General features: G+C 44.1%; 1 protein-coding gene across 1 annotated transcript in view; it reads right to left on the bottom strand.

Moving 5' to 3' along the window:
- The window catches only part of LOC126481059 (vitamin K-dependent protein C-like), a 172278-nt gene extending 148027 nt beyond the window's left edge, over positions 1 to 24251 (bottom strand). Inside the window, exons 1-2 of the mRNA XM_050104542.1 lie at positions 24200 to 24251; positions 1163 to 1255 (exon numbers count right to left, since the gene is read on the bottom strand). The gene's annotated coding sequence lies outside the window, so the exon portion shown is untranslated. The remainder of the gene's footprint in view (positions 1 to 1162; positions 1256 to 24199) is intronic.
- Positions 24252 to 25260: the final 1009 nt, after the last annotated feature.

Below are 25260 nucleotides of genomic sequence, written 5' to 3'. Positions count from 1 at the left end.
CGTAGTAATAGGCCGATGACTTTAACGCCGATCTATCGTAGAAATATGAAACATGTTTTATGCTTACGCTCTACAAACTTTTTGGAGAACGAAGATTTCCTCTATAAAAATCAACACATATTTCACAAACAGAGATCTTGCGAATCTCAACTCGCTCTATTGATACCTGAGACCCAGATCGCCGTTGCTGCCGTGTTTCTTGGCTTCTGGAAAGCTTTCGACATAGTTTCCCACTATTGCCTGGTAAGAGAAAATACAAGCTTACCGATTTGTAACTGAATTTATGACTTCCTTACAGGAACAACTTTACATGTCGTTCTTACCGGAGTCAAACTGACAGATGTAAAATAACTTCAGGAGTACCTGAAAGGAGTTATATTGGACCTGACCGTTTACAGTTGATATCAGGGCTCTAGTGGATAACATCGGAATCGCCATTAGACTAATTGCAGGTGATGCTGTTGTCTGTAGGGAGGTTTCAGCCATATGCAGGAAGTCCTATGGAGGGTTACTGGAGGCTGAACAGTTTGCCCATAAGCAGTTGAAGAGGCCTGTTTCTGTTTTGTTATACTACTGGTGATAAAACACTGAAAAAATTAACAACCGTAAAGTATAGGGTGGTTATAGTTAATTAAAATTTCGCTGTTTGAGCCAGTGTAGACGGAAAACTATTTATGTTACGGGTACCTAACTTCATAAGAACGATGTTCAGACTTTGCTCTGCGGGATTCCCGTTGTTAGTAGTGTTAGTGTCAGGACTTGCCGTTAGACCTCGCTACTGGTACAGAGACGAAGGGTTCAAACACAGGCATCAGCGTGCATTACAGAGGCAGATAACCAACAGGCGTGTGCACAAAGTGAGAAGGGCTTTACTTTAGTCGTACAGCTGTTTTGTCAAAACAACGGCAATAGTGCGACTGCCCTTCGCGAGTGTCGGCGCATTAAAGGAACACAGAGAGCTCTTCTTTTCGCTCCAGGGTTGAGGAACTTGATTCAGAAGTTCGAATTAACTATCAATTTGTGAATCGCTCGTGGGAGAGGCTGACGACCAATTGTGCCACAAATTGTTGAAGAAGCTACTATTGCCAAGTCTGAGAACGCTGGACGCAATATGCGATCTTCAGACAGTGCAGGAGATATGCTACGACAGTCAGTATCCCACCTGAGATGTTTTGGGCAGCAGTAGAGCAGCCCCTAGTGCGGTTCCAGGCTGTCGTGGACGCAGATGGTCGTCACTATGAGCAACGTTTGTAACCTGGAACGTAAACGTGGTACGCAATTAACGAATGTTACCCTCTCCTGTGGAAATTAAAAATGGTTCAAATGGCTCTGAGCACTATGGGACTTAACTTCTGAGGTCATCAGTCCCCTAGAACTTAGAACTACTTAAACCTAACTAACCTAAGGATCACACACACCCATGCCCGAGGCAGGATTCGAACCTGCGACCGTAGCGGTCGCACGGTTCCAGACTGTAGCGTCTAGAACCGCTCGGCCACCCCGGCCGGTGGAAATTAAAATGTGTTCCTTACAAAGGCTTATCCGATATTTCATTTCTGCATGTTCTTACAAATGACACCTCAAAGTTTCATTGTCCTGCGATAGCTCCTTTTTCATGAGGGTTCTCTGAAGGAGTGAAAATGTAATTTCAATCACAGTGTGCCTACGAGTTACCTTCGGGAGCAGTCTAAAGCGGAATGACCACACAATAATAGTTGTGGGAAAGGCGGGTTCCGGGGTAAAATTCATTCGAAGAACCTAAATAATTGAAATTCATGCAAGAAGGGATAACAAAATTCTCGTTCGACCGATTCTTGAATACTGCTCAACATTCTGGAACGTTTACCAGGTTCGTTTAATAGATGAGATAGAAATGTCCCAACGAAGGCTGGCACGTTTTGCCACTAGATCGCTTAGCTAACGTGAGAACGCTATGGAAATATCAGGATACTCCCATTGGCAGACGCTACAAGAAAGGCGTTCTGCATAACGGAGAGACTTTGCTAAAATTCCGAGAGTGTACGTTTCAAGAAGAATCGGGAAACTTAATTGGTTCTTGCCAAATGCGACTCACGAAATGACTAAAATGAAAGAAGCAAGTTTGTACGGAGGTTTACCGTTAATGTTGTTCTTCCCATGCATTATTCGTAAATTGAACAGGGAAGTTGGAGGGGGGGGGGGGGGGGGTGGGGAAAGCGGGAAGGTGGGCATAACAGTGTTGTCGGAAGTACTCTTCGCCTATACATTATAAGGTATCTGCACAGATTATGAAGGTTATAGGGTCGCCATATGAAAGGTATCTGTATAGATTATGAGGGGTATCTATGGAAATCATGAACTGTGTCTCTCAAAATTTCGCGGACAAAAAATGTTGGCAACTGGTTGGCTGATTTTTTCAGCCTCTTCAACAATAAATGGTTTTTTTACCACACAGAGGCTAAGATTCTGTCATCCAGTTCGACTGAGCATTCTGTCCTCAGTCAGGCAACCAACTTATTTATAGGAAATGTACTTCATAAAATTGAAATTTTACTTAACAAGCAAATAAACAGGCCTGTTTGAATTGCATACGGGTCAAACGCTATAGAATGTTTCCTATGAAAGGGATATTGTGATATGTGGGATAAAATATTAACAGTGTAATCAATTTAAACTAGATTTACATTTATTTTATTAACAGTGATATTCAATTGAAACTAGATTTAACATTTATTTTACGTAACCAAATTAGAAAAGCACTACAAATTTACATAAAAATATAACGGTTGCTGGTGACTGCTTCAAATAATCAAGTGAGTGCAACAAATGATCAGATACGTTGCCTGATGGGCTTGCAAATCATTAGAGTCTCTTAAAATGGGAATCACTCAACGGTACATGAATCACACACGCACTTCAAATTCGTAATAACACCACACAGAAGATATAAAAGGAAATAGGAGAACTGCAACATGTATCAAAAACACATGTCGTCGGCAAATGGTTTGTTCCGCCGCCCTGAGGCAAAAAAAAAAAAAATAAATAAATAAATAAAATAAAATAAAATAAAAACTCAAGCCGTGGATTTGAACGAGAATTTCGATCCGAAATTCAGATCAGATCGGGAATACCTGTAGAACACAGGACACACGTCAAGGCAATGTAATATAAGCCCCACAAGTATAGGATAAGAAAGGAAAATCGGCGAGCTGAAGGCTTGTTCGCTTTTAAAACACCTGGCCATATCCTCACAAAGTCAGATAAAGGAAAATCCGTGTGAGGAGCTACCCATATAAGTAAACTATGGCAAACTAATTGCAAGATGAAACAGATTCCGAGAACTGAAAGTTCTCCGAAACAACTTGGGATTTAGCAAACAAGTCACACAAACTAACGGACAGAAACTACGGAATACGGACGAAAGTAACGAAACAGAAGAAGAAATAATGTAAGAAACAACAACACACGCACATTCTCGCTGGGAAAAACGAATTCCAATTCAGACTAAGCGGAGTTCGCACACCACGTCCCACATTTCTAAGTTCTGGTTGAACAAAGTAACTACTAGCAAAATCAAACCATTACAAAAAACCTACCACTTTCCATTCCGACGGAAATGTTCTCCATGATTATAAACATCTGAAGCTAGAAAACAAGTGGATTAAGACTTCGACTAGGCTAAAAATTACACAGGCTCAGTTACCAAACTCACGACTGCGAACGAGCTGCCACGAGCAACCGCTCTCTTCAAAATCTCACGACCGACTATCCAAACACCCTTGCTCGGAGTAGCAGAATTTGTCAGATATCGCTATTGCCCCATCTTGTCAATAAACCCACTATAGCGCTTCAACTATAGGTAGAGAAACCTCTTTGCCATTCTCCAATCCTACACCGAAGTTGCCTAAAGACAAGAAGTTTACCCGCCACCAGATATTACGAAAACTCGATATACACACCCATTCACTCACTCTGTCATTGCCGGCCGGAGTGGCCGTGCTGTTCTAGGCGCTTCAGTCTGGAACCGCGCGACCGCTACGGTCGCAGGTTTGAATCCTGCCTCGGGCATAGATGTGTGTGATGTCCATAGGTTAGTTAGGTTTAAGTAGATCTAAGTTCTAGGGGACTGATGACTTCAGATGTTAAGTGCTCAGAGCCATTTGAAACTCTGTCATTCTAAGACGGCAGGAACTGGGAAGAAGGATAGCGGTACAACATAAATACGTTGTAATTAATTGTGGAAAGATACAGGAAGTACATATGCGTAATTAATCAACGCATAGATAAAAAACAGACATCGAAAAAGAATGAATTCAGCGAATGTATGCAGTTGTGACTGACTGGAGCATTCTCAATTGCGTTTATTGCTCCTGGCATGTTTACTGAAGTATAAGATGCTAAAGGACTTGTGAAATAACGCAACATTATCAAGGGGCTAATACACAGACCCTTCCACATTCTATAGTGGCTTGCAGGGTACAGGTGTCAGTGTATGTATAGATGGTTTGACTGACAGAACGTCGTTGGTATTTCTCTTATTTTTTACGATTTGTCATATAATGTCCGTTCAGCTACATTGTCCGATCAAAAGTATCCGGACGCCCCCACGTAATGCGGAATTGAGCACTAGATGTCACGGCAGGAGGATCCGAAAGTATACAGGGTGAAAAGTATTTAAACCGACAAACTCTGAGAGGTTGTAGGGGACATCAAAACAAATATTTTTCCCTAATGTCTTTTTTTCCTATAAGGATTATTTAAACCGGTGGAGGCCGTATTACGCTCTTCAGTTGTTAGAGGCCGTATTACGATCTTCAGTTGTTAGAGTGCGTATTACGCTCTTCAGTTGTAGGCAACTGCTGTTCACCAGTGTAGTAGTGCATTGTCTCTGTTTACTAATGGAGCGATACACCTGGAGTGAGTACACTGATATGATTGGTGCGTACTACGTAGCTCACCACAACGGACGAGCTGCACAGCGGGTTTATCAACAACAATATCCTAATCGCCGTATCCCGCATCATACGACCTTTGCTACTGTATACCAACGTCTGCGTGAGACAGGTTCATTTGGCAGATTACCTAGACAGCAACGCCGTCGCACGGTAAGAACGCTGCAATTTGAGGAAGCTGTCTTGCAGCATGTGGAGTGGGATCCTTCAATCAGCACTCGTGCAATTGCAGGTAACATGGGGACGAATCAAACGAATGTAAGAACAGTCCTTCGAGAGCAATTGTTACGTCCATTTCACTTACAGCGTGTCCACAACCTGGAACCAGTTGATTATCCACCCAGAGCACAGTTTTCGCAGTGGTACCTGGAACAGTGCGAAATGCATCCTACATTTCCATCTTCTGTGTTGTTTACCGATGAAGCAACGTTCGGGAGTGACGGAGTCTTCAACATGCACAATTCGCATGTTTGGAGTGAGGATAATCCACATACCACAGTTGCTAGCGCTCATCAAGTGCGGTTCTTCGTTAATGTGTGACACGATGTTATTAGGGACTGTTTAATTGGGCCGTATCTGCTACCTAGGACATTAAATGGCAGGCACTATTACAGTTTTCTCGTCAGAGCATTGCCAGAATTGCTGGAAGACGTCCCGCTCCCAACAAGACAACGCATGTGGTTCCAACATGACGGGGCGCCGTCACATTTTAGTCGTCATGTGCGTCGATTCCTGGACCGACGGTTCCCAGAAACGTTGATTGGCAGAGGTAGTCCTGTACCATGGCCTGCTCGATCCCCATATATGCCCCCTCTGGACTTTTTTGTGTGAGGAGAGATGCGCAACCTTGTTTACGCACCTCCTGTTGCATCAGAAGAGGATCTGTTTGCCCGGATAGTAGCAGCAGCAGGAACAATTCAAGATACTCCTGGGGTTTTTGTCCGTGTCAGACAGAACATGATCCGACGGCGTAACCTTTGTTTACATGTCAATGGAGGCATTTTTGAAAATCTACTGTAATTGAAATTGTGTTGTTTTAATGTGTTGTCTCCTGGTCATAAAAAAATGGAAAAGTCTTTGTTGGTTTAACTAACTTGCCGCCAGAGAAATCTTCCTCTACCGGTTTAAATACTCCTCATAGGAAAAAATTATATCAGGGAAAAATATTTGTTTTGATGTCCCCTACAACCTCCCATAGTTTGTCGGTTTAAATACTTTTCACCCTGTAAAAGGAGGTGGGGAGTACTGTGTTGTCAGCAGAGAAGCGGTAACATCAGAATGAGTCAGGCAGTAGAGCTCCGTGTCTTCGAACGTGGACTAGTCATTGGGTGTCACATGGGTAACAAATCATCAGGGGTATTTCAACCCTTCGAAAGCTGCCTAAATCGATTGTTGTTTATATGATTGTGAAGTGAAAACGCAAAGAAACAACCACAGTTAAACCTGGACCACGGACCTCAAGGACTAATGCACAGGGACCATGAAAGATTGCAGAGAGTCTTTGTGCAAAATATCGCATGACTCACTCTTAAGTTCCTAAGTTCTACCAGCAGTACACCTGGCACAATGACAGTGGGTAGGGAGTTAAAAAGAAAGGGGTACAAATGGTCGAGCAGCTGTTCATAAGCCACGCATTTCTGTAGTCAGGGGAAAGCGACTATTGAGATGGTGTGAAGAGAGATTCCACTGGACATTGGGTGACTGGAGACGAGTGGTTTGGGGTGATGAATCACACTGTACCCTGAGCTGGGTTCGACAAATACTTGGAGAACGTTACCTAATATCATGTGTAGTGCCAACAGTGAAGTACGGAGAAGGTGGTGTTACAGTATGTGGATGCTTTTTGTGGTTAGGGTACAATTCACTTATTGCGACTATGAAAACGCTAAATGCGGAAGGCTAAGAACACATTTTAGGGAATTGTATACTGCCTACAGTAGAGGAACTGTCCAGAGATGATGATCGTTTGTATCAGCATAACAATTCACTCTGTCATAAATCAGTATCCGTGAGGCAATGGTTTGTGGACAATACCATTTCTGAAATGGACTGACCTACACAGAGTCCCTGCCTGAACCCAATGAAACACCATTGGTTGAGCTAGAACGTTGACTTCGCTTCAGATCCCAACGTTCAATATCACGATCTTCTCTGTTCTCGGCTGTGGAGGAGGAATGGGCTTCCATTCCTCCAGAGACATTAAGACTGAAACTGCCCCCAGTAGATTGGTTAAAATGAATCTGAGCACTATGGGACTTAACATCTGAGATCATCAGTCCCCTAGAACTTAGAACTACTTAAACCTAACTAACCTAAGGACATCACACACATCCATCCCCGAGGCAGGATTCGAACCTGCGCCCGTAGCAGTCGCGCGATTCCAAACTGAAGCGCCTAGAACCCCCCAGTAGAGTTCAGGCCGCCAAAACGTCGAGAAATGGATACACCGCAACTTCCACTAAAAGGTGTCAGATACTTTTGATCAGCTAGTGAACATCGATAGATACGGCAATACTGACTAAGCTACCTTTCCGATCGATGGCACAATGTGAATTGAGGAACGTCTCTAGTTATGGAGTGGATTTAAAGCAAATCTCAGCTCACGCTCTCATTCTACGTTCATCAGCCTACATGGCCTCTACAACAATTCTAACTACTGTTACAGAGCGTTCTTGTTGTACGGACTGTGCTTGGACTGTGATCTGGATTGCTATCCAAATCCGGCGCCGACGCAATTGTTGAGCACTACGAGCCGTAGATGACAGGGGTGAACGACGGCTGTGGATACGTGCACGGACGAACAGACGTGCAACTGTTGAGCAACTGTCCGTCCAGATAAACCGAGGCGGCTACCAACAATGTCTCCTCAAGGACCATTTAGCAAACGTTGCTACATATGGACCACTGCAGCAGGCGCCTGGTTCATACTACATCTACATCTATACTACTGGCCATTAAAATTGCTACACCAAGAAGAAATGCAGATGATAAACGAGTATTCATTGGACAAATATAATGTACTATAACTGACATGTGATTTCATTTTCACGCAATTTGGGTGCATAGATCCTGAGAAATCAGTACGCAGAACAACCACCTGTGGCCGTAATAACGGCCTTGATACGCCTGGGCATTGAGTCAAACAGAGCTTGGATGGCGTGTACAGGTACAGCTGCCCATACAGCTTCAACACGATACTACAGTTCATCAAGAGTAGTGACTGGCGTATTGTGACGAGCCAGTTGCTTGGCCACCATTGACCAGACGTTTTCTGTTGGTGAGAGATCTGGAGAATGTGCTGGCCAGGACAGCAGTGGAGCATTTTCTGCATCCAGAAAGGCCCGTACAGGACCTGCAACATGCGGTCGTGCATTATCCTGCTGAAATGTAGGGTTTCGCAGGGATCGAATGAAGGGTAGAGCCACGGGTCGTGCCACATCTGAAATGCAACGACCACTGTTCAAAGTGCCGTCAATGCGAACAAGAGACATGTAACCAATGGCACCGCATCCCATCACGCCGGGTGATACGCCAGTATGGCGATTACGAATACACGCTTTTAATGTGCGTACACCACGATGTCGCCAAACACGGATGCGACCATCATGATGCTTTAAATAGAACCTGGATTCATCCGAAAAAATGACGTTTTGCCATTCGTGCACCCAGGTTCGTCATTGAGTACACCATCGCAGGCGCTCCTGTCTGTGATGCAGCGTCAAGGGTAACCGCAGCCATGGTCTCCGAGCTGATAGTCCATGCTGCTGCAAACTTCGTCGAACTGTTCGTGCAGATGGTTGTTGTCTCGCAAACGTCCCCATCTGTTGAATCAGGGATCGAGACGTGGCTGCAAGACTCGTTACAGCCATGCGGATAATATGCCTGTCATCTCGACTGCTAGTGATACGAGGCCTTTGGGATCCAGCATAGCGTTCCGTATTATGCTCCTGAACCCACCGATTCCATATTCTGCTAACAGTCATTGGATCTCGACCAACGCGAGCAGCAATGTTGCCATACGATAAACCGCAACCGCGATAGGCTACAATCCGACCTTTATCAAAGTCGGAAACGTGATGGTACGCATTTCTCCTCCGTACACGAGGCATCACAACAACGTTTCACCAGGCAACGCCGGTCAACTGCTGTTTGTGTATGAGAAATCGGTTGGAAATTTTCCTCATGTCAGCACGTTGTAGGTGTCGCCACCGGCGTCAACCTCGTGTGAATGCTCTGAAATGCTAATAATTTGCATATCACAGCATCTTCTTCCTGTCGGTTTCACGTCTGTGGCACATCATCTTCGTGGTGTAGCAATTTTAATAGCCAGTAGTGTACATCTACATATATACTCCGCTAGCTATCAAGCGGCGTGTGGCGGAGGGCACAATTCGCGCCAAAGTCATATCTCCCTCCTCTGTTCCACTCGCGGATCGCGCGAGGGAGAAACGACTGTCTGGACGCCTCAGTACGAGCTCGAATTTCCCTTATCTTTGAATGGTGATCATTGCGCGATTTGAAAGTTGGTGGTAATAATATGCTCTACATCCCCTGTGAAGATCGGATTTCGGAATTTAGTGAGCAGCCCCTTCCGTTTATCGAGCCGTCTATCTGCAAGATTGTCCCACTTCAAACTTTTTATGAGATTTGTAACGCTCTCGCGATGGCTAAATGTACCAGTCACGAATTTTGCCGCTTTTCTTTGGACCTCTTCAATCTCTTGAATCAGACCCAACTGATAAGGGTCCCGTACAGACAAACAATACTCTAAGAATGGACGAACTAACATATTGTAAGCTATTTCCTCTGTTGAAGGACTGCATCGCTTCAGAATTATACCAATAAACCGCAATCTAGAGATTACCTTACCCATTACATGTGTAATCTGATCATTCCATTTGAGATCATTTCGAACAGTCACACCCAGATACTTGACGGATGTTACCGCTTCCAAAGACTGGACATTTATTTTGTACTCGTACATTAATGGGGATTTTCACCTTTTTATACGCAGTAGGTTACACTTACTAATATTGAGAGATAACTGCCAGTCCTTCGCCCCATGAACTATGGACCTTGCCGTTGGTGGGGAGGCTTGCGTGCCTCAACGATACAGATAGCCGTACCGAAGGTGCAACCACGCACTAATTTTCTGCAAATCCTCATTAATTTGTTCACAACTTTCGTGTGATACTACTTTCCTGCAGACTACGGCATCGTCGGCAAATAGTCTATCAATACATCAACCAGATCGTTTATGTAAATCGTAAAAAGCAGCGGACCTATTACGCTGCCCTGGGGCACACCTGAAGTTACGCTTGTTTCTGTTGAACTCACCCCGTTCAGGACGACATACTGCTCCCTGTCTGTTAGGAAACTTTGTATCCAACCGCATATATCATCGGATAGACCGTAAGCACTTTTTGGAGCCAGCGACAATGCGGAACTGAGTCGAACGCCTTTCGAAAGTCAAGAAATATGGAATCAACCTGGGTGCCGGTATCTACATCCTGTTGTATATCATGCACAAAGACGGCCAGCTGTGTCTCGCATGACCGCTGTTTCCTAAAACCGTTCTGGTATCTGCAGATGAGCTTCTCTACCATGCTGAGTGCTGTTCATCGGTGATGAAGAGCAGAATTGGCACGCCCGTACCGAAACTGGACGTCCACTGAGTGGCAACAGGTGGCCTTTCCATATGAATCACGTTTTATGCTCCATCGGACAACTGACACTGACGTCTGAAGCAAACACTCGTTTTACGGGTCCAAGACGGAGAAGGGAGCACTATGGCCTGGAGAATTTTTCATAGCTTCCGCTGGGTGATCTCGTCATTCTGGAAGACACAATGGATCAATGCAAGTATGCATTTATCCTTGTGGACCATGTCCACCCCAAATGCAGTTTGTTTTTCCACGGCACGATGGCATCTACCAGCAGGACAATGCCACACGTCACAAGGCTCACAGCGTACGTGCGTGGTTTGTAGATCACCACCGTACTCCTCTGTCCACCAAACTTCCAGGGTTTAAACCAAGTCAGAATCTGTGGGACCATCTCTACATCTATATCCATACTCCGCAAGCCACCTGACGCTGTGTGGCGGAGGGTACCTTCAGTACCTCTATCGGTTCTCCCATCTATTCCAGTTTCGTATTGTTCGTGGAAAGAAAGATTGTCGATATGCATCTGTGTGGGCTCTAATCTCTCTGATATTATCCTCATGGTCTCTTCGCGAGATATACGTAGGAGGGAGCAATATACTGCTGGACTCCTCGGTGAAAGTATGTTCTCAAAACTTCAACAAAAGCCCCTACCGAGCTACTGAGCGTCTGTCTTGCAGAGTCTTATACTGGAGTTTAGCCATCATCTCCGTAACGCTTTCGCGATTACTAAATGATCCTGTAATGAAGCGCGCTGCCCTCCGTTGGATCTTCTCTATCTCTTCTATCAACCCTATCTGGTACGAATCCCACACCGGTGAGAAGTAATCAAGCAGTGGGTGAACAAGTGGACTGTAACCTACTTCCTTTGTTTTCGAGCTGTATTTCCTTAGCATTCTTCCAATGAATCGCAGTCTGGCATCTGCTTTACCGACGATTAATTTTGTATGGTCATTGTATTTTAAATCACTCCTAATGCGTACTCCCAGACAATTTATGGAATTAACTGCTTCCAGTTTCTGACCTGCTATATTGTAGATAAATGATAAAGGATCTTTCTTTCTCTGTATTCGCAGCACATTACACTTGTCTACATTGAGATTCAATTGCCATTCCCTGCACCATGCGTCAATTCGCTGCAGATCCTCCTGCATTTCAGTACAATTTTCCATTGTTACAACCTCTCGATACTACAGCATCATCCGCAAAAAGCGTCAGTGAACTTCCACAAGGTCATTTATGTATACTGTGAATAGCAACGGTCCTACGACACTCCCCTGCGGCACACCTGAAATCACTCTTACTTCGGAAGACTTCTCTCCATTGAGAACTTTTCAATCCAATCACACAATTGGTCTAATAGTCCATATGCTCTTACTTTGTTCATTAAACGACTGTGGGGAACTGTATCAAATGCCCAGAATATCTCTAGCGGGCTGTTGGCGCCTTGTATTCTCAGCCGGTAAATCCAGCGCAGCTGACCGTGTGCCACTGGAGTCGGCAAGGCTCCACAGCACTCTCGGTACCTTCCAGAACCTCACTGACTGTCTTCTTGCACGTCTCGCCATGGTCCGCGATACAAAAGGTAGTTATCCGAGCTTGTGATAGGTTGGCACATTAATGTTAATGGGCATTGTATAAGCACTCGTACTATGAAAAAGGGTGTCGTTCAGGAGAGTATTGTGCTTGTCTGACTGTGAGAGAAACGAGAGGTTTGCTACTGTGAACACTTGCGCACAGTTCTCATATCGATCCATGCAGAAGAAGACATGGCACACTGCACAAAGAGACGACAGCGTGGCAGTCTGAAGGTCTCAGTCAGAAGTAGTCGGATGGTGGTAACAAACACAGAAGAGGCAACAGAGTGTCATAAGTGAATAATAGCCGAAGCATTGCGTTTTTTTCATTGTTCACTTAGGTGTGTAATGTAACTGACAAATATGGTGCAGCTGGTACTCGGTCTGTACATTAACAGTTGGTGCCAAGAATTTAAGTGATTCTTATTAATTACGAGAGCTATTGGGAAAGTAAGGCCCGATAGATCGCGAAATGGCAACGACAGTGAAAATCCGATGAACCCTTGCACAGATGTGTCGGGCAGTGTCTTTAGTACACCAGTCGATCGCATCACGTCGCTCATTTCATTTCTGAGCATACAGTGAGTATGTAAAGATCTCTAGAACAATAGCGTCGTCCGCCAAGTATGGGTGATTGCTGCGAGGCTTCGCCTGATGTCATGCAGTCACGTGGAAGTACCTGTCATGCCCTTTACTTCTTCGTGGCAGTTCTCCACCACACACTGCAGGGGCAATGAGGACGCCCCAGCACCTTCTTTAATGGGAAGTATTTGATCTCCCACCATACAGCACGGATTTGGCTCGTTCTGCTCACATGAGTCGTTGGCTATGAAGACAACGTTTTGGCACGCACAACGAATTGCAGTCCAGGCTAGAGACATGGCGGAAAGCACTGGCGGCTGGCTTCATTGACGAGGGTGTTGGAAAGTGGGAACAACGCTTCAGCAATCGCCTAAGTCGGTACGGCGACTATGTAAAGAACTAGCTGGAAGGTGTAGCAAACTGCTGCAGACAAAACATTTTTTATATTCTTTGTGGTTTCCATCACGCGACCGATCGGACCTTACTTTCTGTAGCCCTCATATTAAATCCAAGATTTGAATAGAATTATGGGCTTTTTATTTAACATAATCATCTTCCCACGAATATACCATTAGAAATTTAGAGTGAGGTCTTCGTGATGAGAACAACGCACTCAGCCAGGATTCACTGCCATGATACTTGTAAAACACATCACATTATTGGTATACTCCAGAAACAACTCTAGGGTGTAAAGGACACGTGAAGGTAAATTTATTTTAAGGAATATAGAAAGTCGTGTCTTTGCTAGAAACAGAAAGCTTCCAGTTGCGTCCTGAGGTAGAAAATTCTAACGCGCCGTGCAAAAGTGCGATATCGTTATAGTGGTTACCGCTGGAATGATTTTAAAAAAAACGAAAGACATTCAAAGAAGCTCAGACTTTGGTCATCAGTGTACACCTCTAGTTCATAGCCCATCGGAATTAGAGGAAAAATGTACCTCGACTGTAGCAATAATTGGAAAACATACATGACGCGGAATATCAACCTGCGTTCTCCGAAATAATCTCTCTGTATGTAGATCGATCGTGAATGGACTGCCAGTAACGTGTCTGTGAAGTGGCCGAGGATATTGGAGAGTACACTGTTGATAGGGACTTTCCGGATGGAGCCGTTTATTGTTCTCAGGTGAGCCATGAAATACATTTACTTCAATACATGGACCGCGGACCAGACCCACATTTACTTGCAAAGAATCTTAATATTAAGATGACCAACAGTTAATTTAAGCGGGATTCAACATTTAAGGATGTATATACTTGCACGTCATTAATCTTTCACTTTACAGCGGAGTATACGCAGTTTTGAAACTTCCTGACAGATTCAAGCTATCTGTCGAAACAGGAATCCTGCCTTTCCCGGACACGGTCTTACATACTGAATTATCCAGGCACGACCCGGCCCCATAGCTTTACTAACGTCACCTTCATGCCTTCCACTCACCCCAAACCGCCTCCTCTATTTATTATGTACGAGAAGCGTTCATTAAGCAATGCAACACATATTTTTCTGAAAGGAAGTAAGATTTCTTCAGCATTTCAGTACACCGTATTATTCCCCACGCTTTTGGCTGCAAATCCGTTGTTTTCAACATAACCTCCGTTCATTGTAACAGCCTTACGCCACATTACTGGTAGGCTCTGTTTGCCCCCATGGCACCTCTCTTCTGGTCGAGGTCGGAGCCAACGTCCTGCTGCATCAATAACCTCCACATCGTCCACGTACTGTTTCCCGCGGAGTCATCCACCATTGGGCCAAACAAATGGAAGCCGGCATGTGCGAGATCCGAGCAGCGGAATAGATGAGGAAGAAAAGTCCAGTGAAGTTTTATGACGTCCTCTCGGGTGCACAGACGTGTGCGAAGCCTTCCATTGTCAGAAGATCGTTTGTATGTTTGTGGCGACGAACACGCCGAAGTCATTTCTCCAGTTTCCTGGGGATAGAGCAATACACTTCAGAGTTGATCGTTCCTTAACCCCTTCACAGTCACAGAAGACCGTACCTATGATTTTACCGGCAGTAGGTGCGGCTTTCAACTTTTTCTTCGGAGGAGAGATGGTATGGTGCCACTCCATGGATTGCCGTTTTGTTTCTGGTTCAAAAGGATGTGCCTATATTTCATCACCTGTGGCGATTTTCGACAAAAAATTGTCACGATCAGACTCTTAACGCGCAAGCAATTCCGTGCAGATAGCCCTTCGTTGCTGTTTATGGTCAGATAGCCCTTCGTTGCTGTTTATGGTCAGATAGCCCTACGTTGCTTTTTATAGTCAGACGGCGAGGGTCGGGCACAAACCTTTGAGAACCACAACTGCTGTACGAGTGTGTAGCACTATCAACAGAGACGTCCAGTTGAGTAGCAGGGTGTTTGACTGTGGATCGTCGATCACCTCGAATGAGAGTGTCCGTACGTACACAACTGCGTGAGGCCAGCCGGCACGCGAGAGGTCGGACAAGTTTACACGAACTTGTAGCGTTGATGACAGCCGTCTAACCCAACGGTTCACCATGCTTTTGTTCACCACCACGTCTCCGTAGACATTCTGCAAGCGCTTATGAATATTTGCAATGCAATGATTTTTCGCCAAAAGAAACTCAATGACAGCTTTCTGCTTGGAATACACCTCCGGTACAGATGCCATTTCGAAGGTTACGTATAGCGCAGCTACTTATCAGAGCTTTATAAAACAGTGGGGGCTGATGTGGAAATATTCCACGAATGTCCTACAACAAAACCCGCATTTTTTCAACCGAAAGTGGACGATAAAAAGAATGTGTTGCATTACTTACGGAACGCCTCTCGTATAAGTCGCTGCTGTTGGTAATATCCATATAATACACTTTATTTGCACTTCTTGTCTCTGGCACGCAATCCCTGCCGGTTCATGTCGGTTCATAAAAAGTGAAGGGTCTAACGTAAAAACTTAAATAATATTGTGTGACCACTGAAAGGGACTTAAATTAATGCATTCAAAGAAAGCACCCACATAACTATGAATCTTCCGATCTACGTACTGAAAATTATTTGTTTTCGCCCTCTGCTCGCAGACAGTGCACGGTTTGGCCATAAAATCGCACTTAAATCTGAAGCAAGTCCACCTCCGACTCTTGTGACTTCCTCCCTTCAAATACACCTGATGATAGACAGAAATTTAATCATTCGTGTATGTTTCAATTGATATGCAATCGTTATAGTTAGACTTGAACTAAAATGTTCAAATTCAAAATAAACTTTGTTTTCCTATTTTAGCGGTTCATTAAAATATCATTTAAAATTGTAATGGATTAATTTCAGACAAAGTGATCCGATTACCAAAAGAACTCATTTGCCGTACTTGCTCGTTCAATTAATGATGACGTAAACAACCATAATTTACTGAGGCTGATGTAAATTGCTGCTAAGAACAAATTTATCGACTTTGTTTTGATGATTTTTTTCTAAAATTAGTTACGAGGAAAATCTTGTACTTTCAACAGATCATATATGCCTCACTAGTATTCTTCTTCTCAGAGAAGCATAATATAGAAAATCGGAAATGAATAATAGATGAAACACTGACAATGTAATGCATGTATCCTTAATTAATATTAACATCGATATTGATGATCTCGTTCTCAGCTTAACCACCCCACAGATGATATTCTACAATTTCTGTAAGGCATTGTGCCAAAACATTGTATTTCAAATGAATGAAATGATGCAGCGACCTTTATGCAGATAGTTTTGACCTGTTTTATTTAATATTTTTGGCCCTTGACAGGATGATAGTTTTGTCTCTGGCTAAGAATGGCTGCGAATGACCGGATTTCAGCAACATTCAGTCATTCTTAGTTAGCAAAGAAAATAAACGTAATAAATTCACCATACCTCGCCAGTTCATAAATTCTATGGGACGGTGGCGGGGGAGGCATCAGGGGGGAGGGGGTTCAACTCACTTTCCCCCTACACCCACGTGTTTAAAATTCAGTCCAAAATACATCCTTCACTATAATAGCTATGTGTTAAATATCGCCGGTCTGGGATGAGGGTGCAGAACCCTCCACCCTCATCCCCCCAAGCCTCCACTCAGTTGCATTTTCCATTTCCACTGTCTCGTTTGTCTTTCGTTCCAACTGCTTCTATCTCCAGCCACCTTTCTTTCTATTTTACTGCACTGTCTTTCACTGACCATCACTCCTCTCCCTTTGCCCCCCCCCCCCACTTTCTCCTCTTCCATCTCTTTTCCTCTTTCAGTGACACTTTCTCTCTTCCACCACCCGTCTCCTCTCTCTTTCTCTCCCGCTCGCACGGTCTCCTCTTTCTCCCTTTCTCCCACTGGCATTGTCTCTGCGATTCTCTTTGAGTACAAAAAGCGCGAATACGCCAAAATTTTTGGTGAGGAAGGCGGAATGAGGACTCAATCAGCTGGTTCCCCACTTTTATGTCAGAGTCTTTTAAAGAGGGACATATCCCCCTTTTTTGTGCTCCGACAGGAGTATTTTTCCTCTGTTTTTCTTCTTTTCCCAGCTACAGCAGGGTATACTGCTTATATAAGACGAATTCCATAAGCCAGTAGGGGTTTGAGATTACATTTACATATTTCAACACATTTATATAGGATACTTTGACACAGATAAACGACATATAACTACGTCCGTAGCCTGTGGTCTCGCGGTAGCGTTCTCGCTTCCCGAGCACGGGGACCCGGGTTCGATTCCCGCGAGATGACTGGGTGTTGTTGTGTCGTCTTCATCATCATCATCATTCATTCCCATTACGGTCGGAGGAAGGCAATGGCGAACCATCACTAGGACCTTGCCTAGTACGGCGGTGCGGGTCTTCGCGTCGCTCCCCTACGCTCTGTAAAGAAGTATGGGACTCATCATCGTCATCAATATATACAGCTAACACGAAATCGTTTCCTTTGCATTTTTTCTGTATAATTTGCTCATCGATCGGAATTCATCGAAATGGCGCAGCTTATGATTTGTATCTTGGAAGAGTAAAAATGTGTTAGAAATGTTTTACTGAATTCGCAGTCTTCCAGTTTTACATTACTTTTGGCAGTCATTTATTTTCAGGCAAGTTACGACATATTTCAGTCAATTTTTTGTCTCAGCAGTACCAAGTTGGGCATATTTGTAGTAAGTGCAGGTTTATACAGAGACAGCGCATCTTAGAGTTTTATTGGAGAAAAAACGAAAACTAAACTATATTTTAGTGACCACAAAATCCTTGCAGTGACGCTAGAACCATTTCCACGTGTCCACTACATTAGTTAAAACTACATTTACTCCTCAGGCCGGATATTACGTGCATATGTACCGTAACTTTGAACCCCTGGATCTCGGTAACAAATAATGATATCGATAAAAGAATCGTATTTCCCCGAGAATATCATCTTAAGAATATATGGAAAAAATCTCGACGATCTGCCCTGCACAGAAATTATTGAAGTTGCCATCCCCACAACTGGTAGTTTTGGTACTCAAAAATCATGATTTTTCGGGGTTACCTCAGTGGTACCACCATTGACCAAACGGTGCTTTTATACAACGCCTAAGGTCCACCATAGACCACACCTAATGTAAAAGAACCAACGTATTTGCTTAATTTGCGTTGGACGGAGAAATTGCGCAGTGTTTAAATTTTGGACCAGTATTAATAGATAACCGCAGTATGCCTGTTCTTCCGATAGGTATACAAATGGTCGCTAGGTCAAGAGCTATCCAAACCCTTGAACCCTTATCTCTGTGATCAATGGAACCCAAAATGTTTCGCTCTGAAAAATCGCACTTGCGCGCGGCTTTTTGGAACATATTTGGTATCCTCGAGCACTCTCGTGGCCGGACTGATATCTACATGATTAGCGGAAACCATCCTGAGTAACATGCGAATATGTCCTTTTCGCCGTAGAGCAACTACGAATAACACGAAGAGATGCAGAGCACAAACCTGTGCTTTCGTTGGAGGGAAATACTCTGTTCTTTTTCAAAAAAAATAAAGAAGGAAAAAAAGAAGACGAAGAAAGGAAGATGACGATTGCAGTGTCCTACATTTTCGGCTGTCTCATCGGGTAAAGCATTCTTGTTATGTCGGGTCTCCTGTTATTGCTCAATTCAGCGCCAGGAGAATAGCCATGCTGGTATCTGAGGCCACCTGCGGGGCGTTGCTTAACACCATGCAGGGCCCCTAGGCGAGCGAGTAACAAGCTGGAGGCGATAACGGGCGAGCGCGTCAAACCAACGACCGACAGAGACTAGGACTTCCTGGTACGGGAACGCTAACTGACACCGCTCTTGTTAACATTGCAGCGGCTTTAGGTCACAAAAGCTTCGGCAACTCAAGTGAGGAACGCTCACTTCTGAGTATTGAAAAACCCTGTTTTTAACACCAACAGGCTCCGTGAGTTACATTCTCCGTGAGTTCCAAGCGGTGACTGAAGCAATCTACGCTTCCCTCAAGTCATTAGAATGCGAAGCCACTTTAATCACTGTGAAGGTCAGTACCCTCTCCTTACAGATCTGTACAATAGCACTGTAGCAGTTCTTTGAGAACTCTGTGAACCATTCTTTTGTGTTGTGTTCGTGGTAGATTTTGCGAAGAAGCAGTTTCCAATCACTCGAGTATTCTCTCTGATACCCAACGAAAAATAATGCATGCTATCCATTGTAGCTTTAGACACTCGATATGAAAGCACAAAGTACAGATACAGTTATTGTACTCATAGAGGGAGGGACAACATGCTTCCTACCCTCTGCCGAAGATGGATTTTCTTTTCTCCTCTTCCCACACTCATCGAAATCCGTGCAAGGAGAAGACGGAGACGAAATACACACATCAAAAAGAGTTTTGCATCACCTCGGTTCCGAGAGTTCCGGAACCATACAGAAAATTGGAATAGATATCAACATAAACATCATTTCCGCCCTTTTTATTGCTTATGAAAACCACACATTGCATGTTATTCCACCATACAGCGAGACCTTCAGAGGAGGTGGTCCAGTTTGCTGTACACACCGGTACACCAGTAGCACGTCCTCTTGTATTGATGCATGCCTGTATTCTTCGTGGCATACTATCCAGAAGTTCATCAAGGCACTGTTGGTCCAGATTGTCCCACCCCTCAACGGCGATTAGGCATAGACCCCTCAGAGTGGTTGATGGGTCACGTCGTCCATAAACAGCCCTTTTCGGTCTATCCCAGGCATGCTTGATAGGGTTCATGTCTGGAGATATGTCGTTATCCTGAAGGAAGTCATTCACAAGATGTGCACGATGGGGGCGCGAGTTGTCGTCCATGAAGACGATTGCCTCGCCAATATGCTGCCGATATGGTTGCACTACCAGTCGAAGGATGCCATTCAAGTATTGTAACAGCCGTTACGGCGCCTTCCATGACCACCAGCGGCGTATGTCGGCCCCACATAATGCCACCCCAAAACATCAGGGAACCTCCACCTTGCTGCACTCCCTGGACAGAGTGTCTAAGGCGTTCAGCCCGACCGGGTTGCCTCCAGACCCGTCTCCGATGATTGTCTGGTTGAAGGCATATGCGACACTCATCGGTGATGAGAACGCGATGCCAAACCTGAGCGATCCATTCGGCATGTTGGGCCCATCTGTATCGCCACGCATGGTGTCGTGGATGCAAAGATGGACCTCGCCATGGACGTCTGGAGTGAAGTTGCGCATCATGCAGCCTATTGCACACAGTTTGAGTCGTAACACGACGTCCTGTGGTTCCACGAAAAGCATTATTCAACATGGTGGCGTTGCTGACAGGGTTCCTCCGAGCTATAATTCGTAGGCAACGGTCATCCACTGAAGCCCTTGGGCGGCCTGAGCGAGGCATGTCATTGATAGTTGCTGTCTCTCGGTAACTCCTCCGTGTCCGAACATCACTTCTGTTCACTCGGAGACGCCTGGACACTTCCCTTGTTGAGAGCCCTTCGTGGCACAAAGTAATGCGGACGCAATCGAGCCGCGGTATTGACCGTCTAGGCATGGTTGAACTACACACAACACGAGCCGTGTACCTCCTTCCTGGTGGAATGTCTGAAACTGATCGACTGTCGGATCCCCTCCGTCGAATAGGCGCTGCTCATGGATGGATTTTTACATCTTTGGGCGGTTTTAGTGACATCTTTGAACACAGCGACTGTGTCTGTGATACAGTATCCACAGTCAACATCTATCTTCAGGAGTTCTGGGAACCGGAATGATGCAAAACATTTTTCGATGTGTGTAGTTTCTTCTAAATGCAAGTTCAGAGTAGTGCTTTCCTTGATTTTTCTACATGGGAAATAAATTTCATTGCTGTAGTGTTGGATCCATAAGAAACCGGATGGCCTTTAACTTTGTAGCACGATTTAGAAGAGAGGAGATTATTGTAAGCAAAGTGAACTTGGCTTCCAGGCTTTCTATCTGGCTTCATTTCACTCGTCTGCTTTTCATTTGAGCTACCAACTTCTCCAGGTAGCTTCTGTCTTGGCTTCACTAAGCCTGATCTTTCCTCCACAGAAAAATCCGTAATGACCTGCACAGCAGTAGCCATTGATACTAACCGATATCTACGGCAGCGTAATTCTGAGGATCTCAAAACCTAAGAAGTTTCTTATGCTATAGTTATGTGTCGGAGTGAAGGTTTCGAATAATACCAGCAAATTGTTGCAGATATTTAGGACTCCCAGCAAGCTTTCAGATAGTTTCATAATCACATAGTAAGTGATATGTTAAAGTTTTTATATATCAAGAAAGTCTTCAACTATATGGGCAGGCCAAAGAAGGATACTGTGTAATGTTACGCAAAGCTAACATGTTAACGATCATTACATGAGCGTTTTTTTCTATTGTACAGTTCGAAACTGTTGTGAACCTTAAGCACTGATTGAAAGTTAATCTGTTACAACTGCATCTTCTGAAAATTCGTGATGTTTATTCAAAAATTTCAACCGTAATATGTGGCCCTTCTCTACTGGACAACAGGTTAGGAAAAGTGTGCGTTTAAACCTAAGAGTCTATCTGGTTCTAGATCAGCTAGGAAGCATTCTAAGCATCAGCTAGGAAACATTCTAAGCATCACTGGGCAGTGGAAAATCGTTATGGTGTTTTTGTTCCTCATGAGTTCGTAATCAGTTAATAGGACAAGAGAGGACCGAGTTTTGAAACATCGAATGTAGGTCACATCCATTCGAATACCCTGTTCGGATAACTATAATTACGATATAAGACAATATGGGCAGTAAATTAATAAAGCCATGATACCGCGAACATGAAGTTCTTCTGTGTAAGAACTGTATGTGGAATGTTTGTTATATTTGAACTGAATATTGCTGATATGTGTGGAATTTTCACCAGACTGAACTGATAGGAGATGTCGAGAGTGCACACAGTCTCCCAGGTGTGAATACGTCGTGGACGAGTATCACATAAATGAAGGTCGAAATGGATTGGTAGATTCTCGAAGAATATTGTGGAATATTTTACGGAAATGCTGTAGATTTATACGGTTTGTAGAATTTTCCAGAAGCATTTACAATAGAGCACTCTCTACTTCAAAATGAATCATTGATTCTTCACAGACCTGATTTTCAGTAATGATTATTTTTCTTAAAAAAAGTGAGAGTCTCTCCTCCCATCAAATAATGCTGCGTACGAATCATGAAAATGTAACTGTATCACTTGCAAGTGATACAGAGGGTTGTCATATTTCCCTCGCCCTGCCTATCAAAGAATCGTTCGTATTAAGTACAGTGACACTTCCTGCCATGTAATTAAGAGTGACTTCCTGACCATGCATCTATTACTGGATTTAAAATACTATAGAATCTACAGCTCAGTTAGCGAAAATTCCATTTTAATGAAATGCCTGCGCTGATGATGGAAACATATTCTCTTCAGCTCTCATGAGGTACAATGCCTCAGCTTGCCAGAATGTTTTCCAGCAGGATGGAACTGCGCAATGAAGATACTTTTAAGCACTATTGTGTAAACTGAAGGAGTACAAAACGGTTTGCAGCGAGGCTAACGAAGCTAACAAAGTGTCAATAAACTAAACTTGATGAAAATTGGTGGGTGGGTAAAGGGAGCAAAATAATGCAATGCATATTTCACTTTTAAGGGCTAAACAACAAGCCAAGAGGTAATTTGGCACATTAGCTTTCGAGGGAACATCTTCGAAACGAAGATACATAAAAAATGTTTCTCACATAAAAGTTTCTATGTAATTAACGTTCTTGAAAACGGTTTAACTGAATTTTGTAATAGTTTTAAATTTTGCAGACTACCTCACTATCCTTAATTTTGAAAAATGAATAATTCTGTTACAACATAAATTAAAGAAGTTTTCAAGCTACATACATCCATGCATAATAAAGCTGCTTTCTGAAATACCATTAAAAAAAAAAAAAAAAAAAAAAAAAAAGCCGTACACAATGCACTGATAGAGTGTAATTCATGATTAGTCCATTTCTTTGTTTTACTTCTATTTGTTGTAGGTTTCAAATTGTTTTTCTACATTTTACATTCATTTTTGTCTTACTATGTTGCACATAGGTGTACTTTGTTAACTGAAAATAATAAGTGACCCATTATTATGACACAAATCGTTGGAATAATGATATCTGTAAATAATTGCTTAAAACAAAATGTCACAATTCATAACTCATGCACAAATTAGTTACAGTTATAAGGCCTTCAGTGGTATGTCACGTACAAATAAGTACAAATGTTTTGTTTTTCATCCTATGCTGAACATACCAGATTGGCGGGAACCGAGAGCTGGTACCAATTACAACAGTAAATTTCACAAGTGTTTAGTAATCTAGGATTAAATAGAAATGTTCTTCAGAGCCAAGCGAGAGAATGGGAGGTAAGCTGCGCCTCCACCTTCGCGCCTGCTCCCCTCCCCCCCCCCCCCCAAAAAAAAAAGAAAAACGCAAACCGAGTTGCATCCTGCCCAGCCAAATAACAGGTGCATCGATATAGTATCCATTTGAGGAAAGCTAGAACATTTTGTGGATACTGGCTAGTATATCATGCACATAGAGCCATTTTCATGAAATATCAAAACTATTTTGTCTGCTAACGAGAAATTAACATGGGCCCACTTCAACCAGCTCACAACTTGGGAACGTTCATGTGGAGAGAGGCGCTCGTTTGCTGTTTATTATTTGCACATCCGCTCTGTTGTTTGGAGTTAGAGTTATGATGTACTGTAAAACGTCGTGAGGCTCTGGCCATAGATATTACTGTGTGTTAACTTTTGCAAGGTAGGCGAAATGAATTTACGAGAGTCAGTGTTAGGCTGGATCAGTTGTTTGATATTGACTTTGGACTGAGAGGCTTGGAGTGGGCGCAGTTTGCCCACTGCCGCACACGAGTGTCAATAAGCTCCTGCGTTTACGGCGCGGCAGTGCAGTGTTGGAGTGTTGACGCAAGGCGCGAGTGTTGGCAGTCCTGGATTACCTGTTGGGTCGCGCGAGTGGCCGCAAGCAGCAGCGGCAGCAGCAGCGGTGCCAGCGCCATGACTGCCCCTAGCGGTCGCGCGAGGCGGCTTATATAGCTTGCAACTGGAGCAGCGCGGCCCGCGCCCGGATGCGACGCCGCTACCGGCTGGACGGCTGACAACCCGCGCCGCCATCACGCATGTACCGCCCAACAAGTTATCAAATTCGCTTGAAGAACTCCGCCACCTTGCCAAAGTTTTCTTCAACAACCTTCTGACTGTTTTAATGTGACCTGCCTGTGCTACCCTTTTCAGCTAATAGTAGCACAACGTCCTCATCATTTGCTGGATTCGAGGCATATTTAGAAAGTAAATGTATTAGACTTTGATACTTTTTAGAAACCGTGTATTAAAAATGTTGTGTCTAGGCAAGACAGCCCAGACACAGTGGGAGGAAGCCGCGAGGCACGCGCTTAAACTCACGCAGGCTGGCGTGAGGTCTGAAACAGGATACGTAATGAACGCTATAAAGAAAAGTACGTAGCTGGTGGAATACTTAACTTTAATCCACAATTGGTGAACATTGGTCTTGTTGATACAGGATTATCATCTCAATATAACTTGGTGATGGCGCCTTGCTAGGTCGTAGCAATTGACTTAGCTGAAGGCTATGCTAACTATCGTCTCGGCAATTGAGAGCGTATTTGTCAGTAATCCATCTCAGGCGAAGTCGGCTGTACAACTGGGGCGAGTGCCAGTACGTCTCTCTATACCTGCCGTGTGGTGGCGCTCGGTCTGCTATCACTGACAGTGGCGACACGCGGGTCCGGCGTATACTAATGGACCGCGGCCGATTTAAAGGCTACCACCTAGCAAGTGTGGTGTCTGGCGGTGACACCACAAAAAAATTACAGAGTATTGTTGATACACTTGTTGACTGTTTGCCGGTCGGTGTGGCCGAGCGGTTCTAGGCGCTTCAGTCTGGAACCGCGCGACCGTGACGGTCGCAGGTTCGAATCCTGCCTCGGGCATGGATGTGTGTAATGTCCTTAGGTTAGTTTGGTTTAAGTAGTTCTAAGTT

Source organism: Schistocerca serialis, chromosome 5 (genome assembly GCF_023864345.2).
Source record: "Schistocerca serialis cubense isolate TAMUIC-IGC-003099 chromosome 5, iqSchSeri2.2, whole genome shotgun sequence".
In the NCBI taxonomy this organism is placed as follows: domain Eukaryota; kingdom Metazoa; phylum Arthropoda; class Insecta; order Orthoptera; family Acrididae; genus Schistocerca; species Schistocerca serialis.
The sequence above is the reverse complement of the archived record's forward strand: the minus strand, read 5'-3'. Positions and strand labels throughout refer to the sequence as shown.